Below are 18,232 nucleotides of genomic sequence, written 5' to 3'. Positions count from 1 at the left end.
CATACTTGGAATTGAAGTTCGGTTCTCTGGAGTGGATCCGATAGGTAGACCAACATAAGCTTCTTAATATGCTTCATTGCACTCGTTGGGGGGAAACTGGGGTTGGTGTTGGGAGAATACCATTCTCAGAACGAGAGCCATGTGCCACACGTTGAGTGGTGCCTGTTCATTATCTCACTTCACCTTCCTTGCAAACCTGCAAACGAGGCATTATTGTCCTCATTTCACAGAAAGTAGCTGAGGCTTCAGTACATGCATTGAGCTACACACACTCCCATCTGTTCTGTTTTGTGTTTAGCATTTATTGGTTTGGTTTTGGTTTCTCTGCTGTACCAGGTATACGTTGATCATTCAGCAAAAATTATAAAATACTTGACGGTAAGATCCTTGTCTATTCTCTTCCCACGGTATTCACAATGCAGAGCTGAGTGTTGGACCCATGTTCATTCATTCATTCACTCATTCATTCTTCCATTCACTCAATACATATTTATCAGATGTTAGGGATACAGCTGTTGAGTGAAACCAAAAAGATACTTGTTGTCACGAAGCTTACATGTTAGCTGAGAGAGACCATCAATCAATAAATAAGCATGCTGGCGAAGGAAAGAAAGAAGGAAGGAAGGAAGGAAGGAAGGAAGGAAGGAAGGAAAGAAGGGAGGGAGGGAGGGAGGAAGGAAGAAAAGGAGGGAGCGAGGGAGGAAAGAAGGAAGGAAAGAAGGGAGGGAGGGAGGAAGGGAGGAAAGAAGGGAGGGAGGAAGGAAGGAAGGAAAGAAGGGAGGGAGGAAGGAAGGAAGGAAGGAAAGAAAGGAGGAAGGAAGGGAGGGACGGAGGGAGGAAGGAAGGAAGGAAGGAAAGAAGGGAGGGAGGGAGGAAGGAAGGAAGGAAAGAAAGAAAGAAGGGAGGGAGGGAGGAAGGAAGGAAGGAAGGAAAGAAAGAAGGGAGGGAGGGAGGAAGGAAAGAAGGAAGGAAGGAAGGAAGGAAGGAAGGAAAGAAGGGAGGGAGGGAGGGAGGGAAGGAAGGAAGATAATTATCCAAAAGTCATGAACGTCATGCAGAGAATTGGGATTGAAAGACACAATGGAGAGAGGCAAGGTGGTGCCATGGATTGGTCACTCGGCACGTGATTCTCAAAAGAGGTGACCTGTGATTGGAATAACAAGAAGGCGGAAGCCACAGAAGACCAAGGGAAAGTGATTGTAGCCAAAGGGACTGCAAAAGCCCTGATGTGGGAATGAGGTTTAAGGGTTCACAGAACTGAGGAAAGCCAGTATGGCTTGAGCAGATCAGTGAGTGAGTGAAGTTACATGAAATTATATCGTAGAGATGGTAGGAGCCAGGTGGCATAGGGTGCTGTAAGCCTGGGTCAGACTCATTCATCAAATATTTGTTGAATGAACAAATGCACAGGCCTTGGAACACTATGGGAATGTAGCAACTGCCTTTAGGAGTTTACAGTTGCACCAAAAAGATGAAAGAAACCCACATCCATTCATTCCACAAATATTTACTGAGCATGTAGATGTACCAGGCACTATGGTAGATAGAGGGGGTGCTGGGTGAATGAGCTATGGTTCTTGCCTTCTACCAGCTCTCAGTTCTAAAGAGAGAGGCAAGACCACATTCCAGAGCAGCAAGGTCCTTAATTTGAGGAAACCCTATGTGAGCATGTGAGAAACATCTATCTCAGCCTGGAAAAATTCAAGGAGAAAGACAAGGCAGCCAAGATGAAGACTCCAGAGATGGGTTGGTCCCTGGAGGCTGGAAAGGTCAGGTGAACTTCCCAGAGAGAAAACCAGACTTAAGCTGGCACTTCAGGAATAAGTGGAACTTCAGAGGAAAGAGGGAGAGGTTCCAGGTTGATTAACAAATGTGCACAGACTTGAATCAGAGGTCAACACCTTAGTGGGCATTCAAAGCTCCCACAGTGTTTGTCCCTCTTAACCAACACCTTCCCTGCACACACATGCTTACTCCTGCACGCTCACCCTTCCTTTGTGGCAAAAAACAACTGAAATTATCTGCTAACCATCCTCCAAATTGCTGAGCATCTCAGTTGCTCTGAAACGAAAGTCTGATTCTCATTCTAAGAACACCATCTACAGCTTCCCGATGATTGAATATTCCATGGATACAGAACTCCTAATTTCTCCATGTGTTCTACTTTAGGACAGTTCTCTTCTTTAGCAAAGAGATTTGTCCTTAAATAAGTCTCCTTCCTTGACACAGATACCCCTTGATCTTAATTTTAATCTCAGAAGTACTTTGGTCAATTATTACTAGATATGAATCAATATTAAAACCCCAGGAGCATATAACAATAAACATTAACTTTTCACTCATAATATAGGGGGGAGCTGGGAAAGCTCTGTTGCTTGCTGCAGGGTGGGGGAGGGGGTTCTGCTCCACAAGCCTCTCATCCTCCTCTGGGAAATCCGGTTATTATGGTGATGGCAGAAGTTATAGGAGAATGAGTCTGCCGCAGATGCTCCGTAACTTCTGCCTACACTTCATTGGCCAGATCAAGTCACATGTCCAAGCCCAAGGTCAAAGAAAGTACTTAAGAGAAGACCATACTCTGCTTACCCTAAGGCCGTGGCAGGAATAGATGGAATGGGAGAAGTTACAGCCAATATTCAATCAACCACAGAAGTTTCAAAGAATTCATCCCACTTCTCCCATTAATGTCAAGTCTCAAAATGGAGAGCTCATGTTCCCATAAACATCCTTACTTTCCAGATTAAGCTTATGTAACTTCTCTTTTTTTTTAATTTTTAGGGTGAGAGCCCAAGCAGAGGGGAGGGGCAGAGAGAGAGACAGAGAGAGAGAGAGAGAGAGAGAGAGAGAGAGAGAGAGAGAGAGAGAATCTTAAGCAAGCTCCACACTCAGTGCAGAGTCCGATGCAGGGCTCAATCCCATAACCCTGGGATCATGACCTGAGCCAAAATCAAGAGTGGGACATTCAACCGACTGAGCCACCCAGGCTCCCAAGCTTCCTTAATTTCTTATCCAGCAGGTTTTTAGAACCTTTATCCTCACCCTGACCTGAACACATTGTAGTTTGTTAACATTTCTAGCTAATATTTTTGGTAGATGTGGTCATGTGTCTTCCAGTGTGGATTTGCCCATGCAGGATGGTGCATGCATCTGTTAGAATCTGATGCCTAATAAAACACTCCAAAAGTTAGCTCATGATCCTGTGCGTTGGCAAGACAGTTATTCTGGTCTGGGCTGGGCCTGGTTGAACTCATCTGTGCTTTCTCAAGTGTCTGCAATCAGCTGGCAGATCAGCTGGAGGTTGGTAGGTCTAGGATGGCCTTGGCTATGGTACCTGGAGTCTCTCTCCCATTGTCTACCTTCCTCCAGAAGACTAACTAGGGCCTATTTGCATGTCTGTATCAGGGTCTAAGAGTTCAAGAATGGAGGCTGCATGCTTGAGGAGTAGGTTCAAAATGGCACAGGATCACTTCTGCCGCATTCTATTGGCCAAAGCTAATCAAAGGGTCAACTCAAAAATCAAGAAGCAGGGAAATAGACACAATGGACTCTACCCTCACATGGGAAAAGCTGCAAAGGGCTGTGGCCATTTTCGCAGTCTCCGCTCACACAGGTACTCCGTACTCCATGGCCATGAATGCGTCGCACGTAGCCAGGCTTACTTTGGGTTTTGGCCTGCGCCACGCTGTTGACTTACAGAGTGAAAAGTCAGGTAACAACCTCAGACATTGATTCACGAACATTGTCAAGCAAATTCATACTGCACTTACATTTATGCTGTTGGTCTGAACCAAAGTACAATCCTTCATTATTTCCTTTATCTCCATTGCTACAGCCACCTTTGATCCTTCCATTTCCCTTCTTGTAACAACTCTCTATATCTTTTTAAGGAAATTTCCAAATTCTGAACAACATCTTCAGCTATTTCCTTGCCGTATCTGGTGTAAACAGCAGGTCGTTATCAGGTTAGTTATAACAACCATTTAAGGACAGCGATGGTCCCATTTGCCAACATTGCTGTATATTTTATGGCAACCATCACAGTACTGGGCAAACGGCTGCCCCTTGGTTACCATATGAAGTCACGCAAGAATGAATCGATACTCAATACAACACAAATCCAATGAGGTAAATCAGTGGCTCTTCAGTTCTTTTCTTTTCCGTAGGGTCTTTTTAAAAAAATTTTTTAAAATATTTTATTTATTTTTGAGAGAGACAAAGCATGGGTGGGGCAGGGACAGAGAGAGAGGGAGACACCAAATCTGAAGCAGGCTCCAGGCTCCAAGCTGTCAGCAAGGAGCCCAACACGGAGCTCGAACCCAAGAACTGGGAGATCATGACCTGGGCAGAAGTCAGATACTTCACCAACTGAGCCACCCAGGCACCCCATAGGAGAGTCTTTTTTAAAAAAGATGAAATATCCTATGAAAATCCAACATGAGAACCAGATAAACATGGGAATCCTTTCATCAGAAGAGGGGACATTCCCGAAGTTCTCCCTACTCAGCTTCTCCATTCCAATTTCCCCTAAGGTATCTAAAGCTTCCATGGATGCCGTGGAACAAAATCTGAAAATCACTTAATGAAACCAATGCTTTTCAAACTTGGACAAAGATGGCCATCAGTAAGAAATGCATTTTACATAGTGACCCAGAACCCACACGCACACACACGCACAGAGGTAACTGAGGCAACTTTCTCGATACCATTTCACCCTGAGTGCAATATACTCTATATTTTCTATCCTACTCATTTCACTTCTGGAATACTGATCACGTGCTAGTAAGTTGTTTTTACAACCCACTGAACAGGTCATGTCCCACCATTATAAAACTACTGGACGATTTGACGCCTGAAGACTGAAGAAGCCTTGCAGTGTTGAAACTCTACTGGCCTATTGTTCAATAGCTTCCATACCTTCAATGTCCACTGTTGTTCTTGGGGACAAGGAGAAACTAGTTATGGATACCACCAAAAAAGAGCAGAAGTAAAGTTACAGATAACGTTCCCAAGAGTAATAGAGACCATGTGCCCTTGTTAACCCTGATAAAATTAGTAGATTATCTTGTGAGAAGAGTTTACTCCAGAGCTAGAGTACCTCACCTCAATAACCACCTCCTCTGTTGCGTGGGTCTAATAATTAGCATCTACCCTGTAGGGTTGTTAATGGCACCAAACAGGATCGTGTATAATGGACTTAGCAGAGCCAGGAACACAGTAAGTGTTCAGAGTCCCCTAGCACTAATGAGGGAGTAGATGGAGCAGGTGGCTTTTCTCCCCCCAAAGAAGTGGGCTCAACAGTCAAGACAAAAGATGAATTGATCTCTCTCCCAGGTCCCCTCCCATTTTAACAGTCAGGGGAACGGGACTTCAAATTCTTGTTCTGTCACTTAACAGCTGAGGTCTTAACAATGGTCTTGGATGACTTACTTTCTGAACCTCAAGATCTTCTGCTGTGAAATGAGACTGACAAAACCTCTTGGAGAGAGTTGCTGTAAGGATAGTTGAAATAATGAATGTAAAACACCTGGCCCGGTACCTGCTATGCATTAATTCCTCTACAAAAGGAAAGAGACAGAGACAGGAATGGAGAGAGAAACAACTTCGGAACATCTGTCCAAAGAAAGAAAAAGTGCTCTAAAATGCAATTGTTTGCATTTTGAAAATGATTGAAGACCATTCAAGTTGCGTAAGCAACAGCCAACCAGAGCCACATTCCACTGGTTATCTTAGCTACGATTTAGTGCTCCTAGATGCAGAGCCCCACTGAGAAGTTCCAGCAACCTGAAGTCATGATATAAGGCAAGTCCCTCTCATCAGAGAACCTATCATCAATCCATATCTCGACTCTGCTCCCCTTTTCATTGAGCACTTACTATGTAGCAGGGGTTTTAGACTGTCAGCTGTCTTACACACATCATTTTGCCTAATTCTCAGAGCAACCTGATCACATAGCCTTCATTATTTCCACTTCACGGTTGAGAATCCTGATGCCACATAACTAGTAAGAGGCAGAGAAAGAATGTGAACCCAGATCTCGCTGAGTATTAAAGCCTTAGTACTCTGCATCTCCCCAATTCTATACCCATAGATTAATAGATGTAGGCATAAAGATCGCCAGATGTGACATAGAATACCAACCACAGAGCATCTCTGTGTACACATCCCAATAGTAAAGGAGAGCAGTTAAGAACACAGTCCTGGCCTCAAACTTCGTGTTCTATGACTGAATGACTCAAAAGTTCAAGAGAGAGAATCAGATGGATGCATGACATAATATAAATTTTCTGTGAATGCACACAGACACAACACACAAGCACAAACACACACACACACACACACACACACACACACACACACACACACACACCATCGACTCAGTGCTGAAAGATACCTTAGAGAACATTTAATTCAGCTCCCTTCTTTGCAGATGAGAAAGCCAAACGGGGTGGAGGTGAATGCACCAGGGGTTTCATGCCTGGGGTCCCACAGGGAAGGGAAGACAGTCTCTATTAGAACCAAGGGACTCAGACACCCAGTCCTATGCTCTTTCCACCTCACCCCAGCTCTCTCTATAAATGTTCCCAAGTTTTCAAACGGTTACTCCCCAAATCGAAGGAAATGGCTGTCTCAGATAAGGCAGATTCCTACAGAGGAAGAATGTCCACCTCAATCTGAGATTTTCCCCTATCTGCTCATTCACAGAGGTCACAAGAAGGGCAGGAGAATGCTCCCATGACGTGACTCCTGGGTCTTCATTCCTAAGAATGCAGGAAGGTTTAAATAAATCAGACTGCAGGCAAGAATTCAGACAGGCTCCCCCACATGTTCTGTGTTTTTTTCCCTAGTGGATCCCATCAGCTGTCCTGTTGCTAAGAGACCAGAGTGGGTGGGAAAGGCCAATAGTCCTATTTTTCAAACTTATCTGCAAAACCGGTTGTGCCTTTGCTCCCTCCAGGGGTTCAGCTTTCTCAAGAACAGGATATTACAACCAGGCAGATGGAGAGAGTGAGAGTACATTTTTTCGAGAAATGGACTGAGCTTTTCCTGGACATTCAGTGTCATCCAGCAGAGTCCTGGGAGCTGCCCATTATGAGTCTGATGCAATGTTTGGGAAAGAGCCTCGGCGTACACATGACTCAACGAAATATTATGATTTGTAGTCCTATCTGTTGGGAAGTTGCACTTATCAGCACCAACAAGTGCTGAGGGTCAGTAGGAGTGCTGGGCTGAGTTCGTCATTGGAGAATTAAAAAAGAATAAAAAAAAAAAAAAAAAACAAGCAGGGGTTGTGGGGAGGTGAGGATTTGAATCACTCCGGGACTTTCCTTTTCGGTTGCATTCCAATCGGACAGACCTAAACCTGGCAGAGTCATTCCATTGCTCAATGTCAAAAACATTCGCCTGGAATGCAGGACATGTGAACTTGGACACCCCCTGCAGCTTCCCTGTGTGGCCCAGCATGCTGCATCTACTCGAAACATATCCGTCATGGGAGCAGAGGCAGAGCCCAGGCTGGGGTTAGCAGGGAGGTGGCCCAATTTCACATAAAGGAAGGTGGGGATAAAAAAAGGTGAGCTCTGGACAGCATTCCTCCCTCAAGGTCTTTGTACTGGCTCACAATATACTCTGATGAGCCAAGCAGAGATGGAAAATGAGCCCTTGGGAAAAGGCTGGTGATTTTTTTTTTTTTTTTTTTTTTTGCCTGTAGAAGAAAGCAAGAATGTGAATTAACTTCCTCCTTTTCTGGGTTTGTACTTGGCAGTTTAAGGCGGGGGGGAGGGGGGAACCTGCTATAATCACGGCATTTCCAAAGAACTCTAAGAGACATATACATGGACATCTGATTCCCTATTCTGTCCCCTGCCCAGAGACTCCTCCCACTTGACTTACTCAAGGTAGCAATCCTTGCCACTCTAGTATAAATGAAGACATAACCCAGCATACCCAGAAAGCCCACTTAGACCTCACAGCATGCTCCAAAGCTCGGTGTCCCAGCCAGCAAAGAACTAATGGTTGGTGCAGCGTTCTGAGTTACCATATACAAATCACGTCACTCCCTCTCTACCTCCAAATTCAGGAAAGAAAAAAGAAAGGCATCACAGGGGATGTGCCATCAACAGTGGAGAATAATGGAGTTGAGTGCCGAACAGTGTGTGTGAGGATCAGGGATACACAGGTTCTAGAAAATAAAAACACCTAAACTAAACCAAACATTTACTGTAAACTAGAAATTTGGTGGCTTTTTCCTATTTAATTCTCACCAAAAAACACAACAAATTATCTGCAATCCCTTTTCAGATTTACTGCTCTGTAGGATACACTGGTCAAAATAGTCTTGAAAGTCCCTCCTGCACCAAAGGGGAAAACTTGCTGCTGAAAGCGATGATTACTCAGGCCAGCTGTCACAGATGATGCAATCTCTCACATAGGACAGCAATTAGCTGAAATAATCCCAAACCACCATTGCCCTTAATTCCTGATTGCCCGTCTGGGTTTGCAGTTTTGTCGACCAAGAAGACACTTGAAGTGACAAGTGAAAGGGCTATTCAAAGAAGATTCTAGAATGAGGGCAAGTGTGTCTTTTTGGAAGACTGACAGGTGGGTGAGAGACCACTCAGCCGAGGTGAGTGAGACTAAAGGTAGGGTGTTCAGAATTCAGCTTATTGCCTTTTAATCTCTGGAGCTAGGGAGGAGGACGTGAGGTGGGAGGGGGTTAAGGGCGAGACACTGACGTCAGGGCAGATCTCATTGCTATTCTGATTGAGGGCTGACTGTGACACAGGCGTCTTATTTACGGAGGCATCAGAATGTAACAGTTTGGACATCGACCACCTTGTTCTTCTCCAGCAGTCTGATAAAACTTCTTGTCTCCTCATGGCACAAAAGGGCTGACAGCTTTCAAGTGGTGGCATTCAAAGCCACGATTATGACTTCTATAAAGGCATTCATAAGCTATCCATCACAAGACAGGGTGTGGTCACACTGACATATTGTCAATAGATAAAACAATGAGTCACGTTCATATCTAGATTAGTATTCCGAGAAGACAGTGAAAGAAGTGTGTCAAATTCTCCCTTGCACTGTCCAGAGCTTAAAGAATAATGCCAGCCTCACCGTAGATGCCCCTGAAGTAGAAAGATGCTTTGTCATGGGTTGAAGATAGTAACGATCACTTCCAAGTTAAACTTTAACACTGTTTACTGGGCCTTTCGGAAAATTGCCAAAAGAAAATTGTCAGCATTACATCCCTAGCATGCAGCACAGTGCAAAGCAAATAGTAGCTGTTGAGTAAATCGTTGCTGAGTCAATCAGCACTCAAAGCAACTCAAGTTTGACAGAGTGAAAAGAGATCCTTCTCTAAAGATGTTTGGGATTTTTGTCTATGGAAGACAACTTGTACTGGTCAGTTCATCTGGGCCATGACTTTCACCCCCAACAAACTTGCCCCCTGGTGCCGTATCACCCATGTTGGTCAACACTGCTTCCCTTCCATGAAATGCCCTTCTACCACATTTGCCTGGTACAGTCTATCCCTCACTTGAAAATCTCTTCAAATACCTACCGTGCTGAAAGCCTGGCCCTGCCGCAGGTCTACAGACAACTGGTCACTTCCTCTTTTGTGCCCACACGACGTACAGTACCTAGCACAGAGCCTAGCAAGTAGTATCACCTGAAAACATTTTGACTGATGAGCAAATGAATACATTTAAGGTCATCAGAATACAGACAGTGGGAGCAAATCAGTGTAGCAGTAGCAGCGAGGTGCCCACCAAGTCTAAGGCTTGGTGCCCTGCCTTTAGTGACAAGCACATTGCACAGCAAATGGCTTGGGAGAGTGGGGCTGGGGAAGAAGCTATAAAACGGGAATCCATGTAACCTTTGTTGTACTCCAACATTCCCAAGAGTGTTTCGACTGACCCCAATTAAGAACGGTGTATAAAACTGAGCAGCCATAAAGAGCATGGGTACCAACGTTACCCCCTAAATAGAAGCCATTTCACCGTGTGGGGTCCAGTACCATCTCCGAAGGACTTTCATCTCCTCTCAAAAGAAAACAAGAAAAGCGGAAGCAGCTGTCCTTCCTCCTCTGGGGATGGCATATGTGCTAAAATAATGTTGGTCATCTCCACAAGTACCTTTGACTCATGCAATTGGTCATCCAGACACATATTTCCGCCTAGGCCTGTCTTGTTTCCTCTTGGAAGAGGAAGGATCATTCTGGCCAAAGGGACCGAGTCCTTCAGGAGATGGTTGGTCCTCCAAAGCAGCAGCCCAAGATCTGCAGCTAGAAGCTTGGGCCATGTGGAACTATAGAAGGGTCAAGAGGCTCCCCAGCCATTTCCAAACCAATTAAGCATCTAGGCTCCTCAACATCCACCCTGGGCAGCAAAGCTAGAGGGAAACAACAAACATGGAGGAGCCCATCCTTCTGTCCTCCTGAGCCAACCTTTTATTTTCCTCACGAAAGCTTCATGAACATTCAAGTCACAAAACATTCGTAGCATTGGCGAGGAAGTCTGTGTTTGAGTATGTTTCAGATCTCTAGTAAAAATAAAATAAAATAAAAACATCGAGAAAGGTGCACACACACTTTTCACAGTGGTCATCTCTGGAGACGTGAACGGGATTGCACGGCAATTAAAAGGAATGTTTACTATGTTCTCTATATGCTTCTGAATAGTTTGATTCTTTTTTTTTTTCACCACAAACACACATTGATTATAGAATTTAAAAGATAAAATAAGTGTGTCAAAATGAGGATAAAGGGTGTATTTGGACCACTCTGGCCTCAAGAGCTCTCTTTCTTCCTCAGCAGCACTAAGACGCTGTGCTGTGTGATTTCCCCGCTCCAACCATGGAGCCTCTGGGGACTCAGATTCTCCCATCCTTCCACATTTACTGATGAGTCAGTGGGGAACGGAAGGTTTCCAGAGAAGAGGTACCACCACTAAAATTGGTCGCAGAACCAGTGGAGCCTGTCACTTGCATGATCTCACATTGATCCTCTTGCAACGTCCACAAAATAAGCACCACTGGCTACATTTTGAGGATGAGAAAATGAAGTTCAGAGGGCTGAATCACGTGCTCAGGGCCACACAGCCCATGAGTGACAAAGCAGGAGTCACAACTCAAATCTGCCAGGCACCCAAGCTCCTGCTTTTAAAGGTGTGTCGCACACTCAGTTCCAATGACCACTGTGTCCGGGGAGCTCTGCCAATGACACCTCCCTAGACCCGTCCTGGCCTCTCCGCTTACACTCTCACATCAGGAGAGGTTGCTCTTTCCGGCTGAGTTGAAAAGGAAAATGCAAAGCTCATGCATTTTACTCCCCCTTGGGCTCTCCAGTGTGTGTAGGTGTGATCAGCAACTTCTCACTACCAAATTACAAGGCTTATTCTTGGACTTCCTCATAGTTAATGGTTTGATTTGAATGCTCAGGCTTCTCATCCACCTGTCAGCTCCATAATAAGTTCACTCAAGTCCAAAAACAAAAAAGAGAGAGAGCAATAAAGCACAAGTAGAGGATGGAGACACGACCAGTATGAAAATGTCTGGGGATTTTAGTCAGAGTGGGTCCAGAATGAGTCAGCAGGGAGATGTGGATGGCAGGACAGATTTGAACTTCAGCACCCTTGAAGGGGTTCAGGTGCTGAGAATGGGGAAAGTCATCGCCCCCTTTCATGTAGGACCGAAGACAGGTTCCTCGTCTCCCTAGACATAGTTCCCTCCTTTGTAGAGCGGAGATCATGATAGAGAATATGCAAGTCAATTGCTTAGCAGAGTGCTGGCACCCATTAAACATTCCAGAAACAAAACCAGTCTCATCATGTCCTCAGCAACAATAAGACGAGGCACTGTTCGTCTCCTTACTTTACAAATTATGAAACCAAGGTGACAAAGCTCTCGAGTGGCAGAAAATAGACCAACGCCAGGTTGGCCTGATTCTGAAGTCCATTTTCATAACCACTAAGCTATACTTCCTCCCTCAATAGAAAATTTAGAACAAGAAGAAAATCCCCCATAACCTCATGACCCAGAGATAAGCACTTTTACCCTTTTAAATACTTTCAGATTTTCTTTCATACAGAGATGAATACTGTTGTTCAAAATTGGGGATCGTGCATTGCATTCTACATTTACTTTTTACATTTGTCCAGACACCGTAACCACTTTCCTGCATCAATAAACGTTTGTTCCTCTAGCTGTTCTTTGTGGCCACTTAGTGTTTGTTCATATGGACTACGGACATGCTGTATCCCTACCATTTAATCCCCTATTGTTGAATATTTAAGTGGTTACATTAAGATGTTTTTAACTTTTTTTATTATTGAGGTAGAGCTGATATACAATGTTATATTAGTTTCAGGTGTGCAACGTAGCAATGGGGCAACTCTGTATGTTATGTGGTCCTCTCATTGTCACCCTACAATGTTATTACAGTATTACTGACTATACTCTGTATGTTATACTTTTCATGACTTATTTATTTTGTAACTGGAAGTTTGAACCTCTTAATCCTCTTCTCCAAATTTCTCACAAACGCAATCAATGCTGTCAGAAGTATCCTCACTGCAGTGTCTTTGTCTCAGCCTTTACCTAAGGAGGTGCAGAAGCAGTGGGTCTTGTTCTAGACTAGCAGTTGGGTGAATAATGAGACTTCAAGCCTTGTTCCATGAGAAAGGTGTGGAGGGACTGACTGAAATTGTCCTCCCCAGAGAAGCGAGGCTCTAGAAGCAGGAATAGGGACAGGACAGATGCCCTCAGTGGCTGGGGAGAAGCCTGTAGCATAGGAACAGAACTGCCTCCAACGGTCCTGAGCTGGTATGACCGAAGGACGGCAGACTTCTGCCGAATGTGCAGAAGTACTTTCCCACGGACTCAACTGTCAAAGGATGTGTTAATTAACCTGCCTCAACAAATGGTTAAGTTCCCCACCAGGTAGGAAGCTCAAAGTGGGAGCCTACTGAAAAGCAAGCACTTTACAAACATCACCTCGTTTAATTCACAGAACACCACTAAGGGATAGGGTCCAAGGAGATACACTAACTTACCTCAGTTCACACAGCTGGTAAGTTCTGGAAATTGAGACCCAGGTCTTTCAGATAACAAAACCCTTACATCCAGGTATAGTAATGAAAAGCATGAGTTTAGAGGAAACCAGACTTGGGCTCAAGAATATTCTTTCACCTGCTGGCTGTGTGACCTTGGGCTAGTGACTCAACCACTCTGAACCACAGGCAGGATAATAACTGCATCCACTTCTGAGCATGCTCATGAACATCAAAGGAACCAACTCCTGTAAAATGCTCAGCACAGAGCCCAGCACAGATTATGCTCAATAAATGTTGAGCACCTGCTGAAAGAAAGGTCTAGAAGAAACACATCAAAGTTTTCAGACTTTGCTTCAGAACATATTAGTTCTTCTCTAAAATGAGCCCACCGAAGTTTACCCAAGACCTTGGGGCACCCCAGCTCCCAGAGACAAAGTGTGGAACACTGACTGACTCACACACTCCATTCACCCATTCATTCATTGCTGGGCCCTAGACTAGGTGCCATGGCTATGATTGAGCAAGAACGTGGTGGCGGCTGGCCTAACGGAGCTTCCAGCTTCTGGGAGGAGACAGATCCTAATACATGATGATAATTAAGGGTGAAAAGTCCATAACAGAGGAGAAGAGCAAGATGTGATGGGAGCACCTTACAGGGGAGTCAGGGTAAGCTTCATAAACTGGTGGCATCTACAGAAAGCTGAGCCCTACAGAAAGAGGAGGTGGTAACAGAGAACAAGGTCCTGGGTGAGCAGAATTACTTAGGAGTTAAGAAGGAGGGGGTGAGAGGTCATGGTGAGTCCAGAAAATTCAGCAGGAGCCCTGGTAGAACAATGGGACTTTACCTTGAGGGCTATGTGGACCCATAGTGCAGGGTTTAAGCCAACAAGTAATATGAAGACATTGGCATTCAGAGAGGTCGCTGGGCACATGAGTGGACTAAGGGGGAGCAAGCCTGGAGGCGGAGGCCTCTGGGACATGGTGGTAGCCCCAACAAGAGAATGGCAATGGGACACAGAGAGTAGACAGAGCCACAAAAATCAGGAGCCACACCTGCCAAGTCCACCCACACTGGAAGCAGCCCCAGGACACCCGGATGAATTGGGTTCTCTTTCCAGATACTGGGTGGAGCTTGACATGGTAGCTGCCCCTAAGATATTAAAAAGCCAAGCCAAGGGGTGCCTGCATGGGTTAGTCATTAAGTGTCAAATGCTTGATCTCAGCTCAGGTCTTGATATCTTGGTCATGAGTTGGAGCCCCCCTGCACTGGGCATGAGGCCCACAAAAAGAAAAAGAAAGAAGAAAGAAAGAAAGAAAGAAAGAAAGAAAGAAAGAAAGAAAGAAAGAAAGAAAGAAAAGAAAGAAAGAAAAGAAAGAAAGAAAAGAAAGAAAATTGAAAAGCCAAGCCAAGAAAGATTCTGGTGTCAGAACCCTGTATCCTTCTTCTTTGATTCCACAAGCTCAAGTCATAGCAATCCAGAAGACTCTCTTGGTAAGCAGAGCAGAATTTTTCTAATTTCTGGCCCCAAAGGTATCCCTCTGCACAGCTTCAGCCTTAAGCCAGTGCAGGGAATGAAGAGGGAGGGAGAGCTGGGAGGACCAGGAAAACCAGTTCTTAATAATAATGGGTCGGCTCCTCATAATAATAGCTTCTGGTTTACAGAGCACTTTCACAGACATTATCTCATTTGATTCTCACAGTGAATGGGGAGTGGAGGGAGGAGGGACACGAGGCAATTAGCATCAGTCCCACCCTTTCAAATATGGATGCTTGTGGCTCAAAGAAGTGAAGTGATTTGCCCAAGATTACAAAACCCATGAGTGGTTTTATGACTCTCACTTCAGTGCCTCAGCTCCCTCCCTTAGAGCTAATTTTTTGGGAGTGAGAGTTGTTCTTTTTGCCTAGGAAGAAGGATGGCATATGTATGCCATTAACTCTTAACAACAGGAAGTTCAAGTCTAACAGAGAATCGCTGGGCTGATGAGGTCCAAACAGGACACCTTCGAGTGCTGTGGGCACAGGGTATGGGCAAAAGGAGAACAGACTCTAAGTGTTGCTGGGAGCGAGCTGGATGTACAAGAGGCAGGAAAATGCTAGTGCATGGTTGTGCCTAAGGGGACTGCTAGAATGAGGACCTGGGGGGGGGAAGAAGGGAGAGTAGGAACTTCGCACAAGAGTCAAGGGCTGCTAGATGGATGAGTCCTTCAGCAGAGGCCAACAGCCCATCTAGATGTCAGGAAACGAGCAAATTCCACAAACAGCTTCATCAACTCTGAGTAGGGCATTCGGGTAAAAGGTCCTTGCTGTGGTGCCTGTTCATGTCAGCACAGAGTTGATACGAAGAAAGACCCGAGTCTCTGTGTCAGGACAGACATCTCAGTGAAATCCACCAAGCAGAAACCAGCTCTTGTGGGCTTGTGGTATGGGGTCTGGCAGCTGACCAGGAAGCTGTGAATGGTTCCTGTTTCCAGAGTAGTTGAGCTGAGTCCCTCCCACCCCAGAGAACCACAGAAAGGAATTTCGCAGGGATGGTCCATACCTGGCAACCAGGAAGGAAAGAGGGAATGATTTCCCAGGATCCTGTTGGAGACCCACATCAAAATGGCTCTGTCATCTCTATCCTGAAGTGGGGAGAATCAGAGCATATGAGCCTCAAACCACAGGCACGGTTGGTACTTCCTGCATACCCGCTGTACCCCAAATCCTATGCAGAGCCCTTTATGCTTGACCCCATTCAGTCCTTACAACAGCCTCGCATTATGTTGAGGAAACGGAAGCCCAGAGTGTATAAGCACTCTATCCAAGTTCACCTAGCAAATGAACTGCAGAACAGATTTGTCAAGAAGTCTGGAAGCTCAGACCTCATGTTCTTTCCACTCCCCACAAAGCTTGTAAGTTTGAGTGCTTGAAATAGCATGGCAGGGGTATGAGAGAGAGGAAGGGGGCATGGAAGCAGGATGGAAATTGTGTCTTAAGCCACCACCCTGACTCACTCCCTTAATAAGCATCTAATGACAGCTGAAGTGTCTGCCTTGGGGGGAGTGGGGGTTTCTAGAATAGTACTTTGGAGAAAAATCCCGACTGGCAGTGACTGAGGCATGAATCAGCACGGCAAGTTCCAGGTCAAAGAGGAAGCCTTAAGGAGCAGCAGCCCCAAATGCAAGAGGAAGAGTTCAGTGTCATCTGAGAAATCTGGGACCCACAGGGGCTACATCGTGTCTTTCTGCTTCCAACTTCAGCCTTGTATCAAACTGCTCCCTAAAGTGGAAACTACCGCAGCCTGGCCTTCTTCTAGGTCACTGACGTGAGGATCCCCATCTGGCCTCAGGTCTTTGTTCCTCGAGTAGTCTCCATTGGGAACATCCTTGCTCTCTTCTCTGCCCCTCTAACTCTGAGCAGTACTTCAAAGCCAAACCCAAATTCCTATCCTTCCATGAGATCTGTCTGACCTAGTCTGTTCACTCATGAATTCAATGAATCATCCACTAGACAATATTTGTTAAGCACCCCAATTCCTGAGCACCATGGAAGATATTGGGACACATTGACAGAAGACTGTCCCTACACTCATTGCTTCGTTGGAAAAGGAAATGCATGGGAACAGAGTGTAATAAGAATAACAATACGACCTTGGGGGATGCTTCAATGTTAACAGAAATGCTTAACTTTTCTGGGCTATGGATGGGTCGGGGAGGCTTCCAAATGAGGCAGCATCCTGGACGTGTTTTGAATGATGGGTGAGATGACCAAAAAGCAGGGTACTCGGAGTCAAGAGATCTGGGCTCCAGTCCACCCTCTGCCTCTATCCTGACCTTGAAGGAGGCATCCCTCCTCTTTGGACCTCATTAAGGGGGCTGGACTGGCATAGCAGCCAACACCTGTCCTGCCTGAGCTCTGGTCTTCATATTGCCTGGCCACCAAATTATTACTCAGCCTGCCTTTTGTATCGCCAAACCTCTATTTTCTTATATGTAAAAATGGAGATGCTAATAACCAAACCTTGGGACTCCGGAAGATGCAACAAGACAATGGCAAAGTGCTTTGGAAATGCTCATATGCAGAGCGCTGAGAAGGGACTGTGTGGTTGTGTGTCAGTTCTCCACTGATGATGCTTCCCTCTGCCTTCCTCCAGGCATCTAGCACAAGGATGGACACACCACAAGAGCATCATAGTACATGCTGAATTGAGCTTTATTTTACACGTACATGCACACACATTCACACGCACCAGCACGCACACACTTGTCCTCCCTACATCTCAGAATATTTTCCCCCTTCATCCCCATCAAAGCCCTGACCTCCTCTGTCCAAACCCTACTCTACCAAGTGCCCAGCAGCCTCCCTCCCAGGGCACCAACTCATCTCTTCCTTCTCTGCTCCTCACCATGACTCAGCGACCCACCTGCCATCTGTGAGCACCATTCCCGGGTCCTACCTTCTGAGTGTCATCCTAGACCTCCCATTCTTGTTGGAGCAGGTGGTTGGTGAAGTTGCCGTGGGAGGCATGACCACTTACTGAATGCCTGCTCGGTGGCCAGGCTCTGTGACACCTCCCATTGATCCTCCCAATACCTCTGTGTGATGGCAGTTATGATTCTCACTGTTCTGATAGTAACTGCCATCATGAAATGAACACCTGTCATGTGCCAGGCACTATACCTAGTGTCTCACAAGTATAAATCCATCTAACTGTATACTTTAAATATAATAAGCTCATTATATGACAGTTATATGTAGATAAAGCTGGTTGTTGGGTGTTTTTTTAATTTAAAGAAGACGCCGGAATTGGGGGCCTAGGGATGTACGTGTCAATGATATGGGAAGTTTCTCAGTCTTGTGTAAAGGGAGCTCTGAGAGCACACATTCGCCCTGTAACAGTAATCCCAGGAAGTCACGTTTAGGCACCTGCTGGGACCTCCACAGAGGCAGTTGAAGTAGAAGAAAAAATACTGGCCAAGGAAGAAAAGGACCTGATTTTTAACTGAGGCCCTGCTTTTACACACTCTGTGTCTTCACATGGAAACACCCCCATGTGTTGATTAGACAGGAGCTGAGCTCCCATTGTAGGAGGCAGCAGGACATAACAAAATGGCATGAGTTTGCAACCCAGACATACTTGGATTGGTTTTCCCACCTTGTCGTTGAGGAATGCACTAAGCCCAAGCGTACAGTGATGCAT

At 45.5% G+C, this 18,232-nt stretch overlaps 1 long non-coding RNA gene across 4 annotated transcripts in view; it reads right to left on the bottom strand.

Annotated features, from left to right (window-relative positions):
* Window positions 1-18,232, bottom strand: part of LOC122210752 — a 74,461-nt gene that overhangs the window by 24,166 nt on the left and 32,063 nt on the right. The window contains exon 1 of one of the 4 annotated variants that reach the window (XR_006198221.1): window positions 17,489-17,624. The exons of the other annotated variants lie outside the window; for them this stretch is intronic. This is a non-coding gene — a long non-coding RNA (uncharacterized LOC122210752). Of the gene's footprint in view, window positions 1-17,488; window positions 17,625-18,232 lie in introns of those variants that run through there. 4 annotated transcript variants of the gene reach the window in all.

This window comes from Panthera leo, chromosome F2, assembly GCF_018350215.1.
Source record: "Panthera leo isolate Ple1 chromosome F2, P.leo_Ple1_pat1.1, whole genome shotgun sequence".
NCBI lineage: Eukaryota > Metazoa > Chordata > Mammalia > Carnivora > Felidae > Panthera > Panthera leo.
Note: the sequence above shows the minus strand (reverse complement) of the source record. Positions and strands in the feature narration are given on the sequence as shown.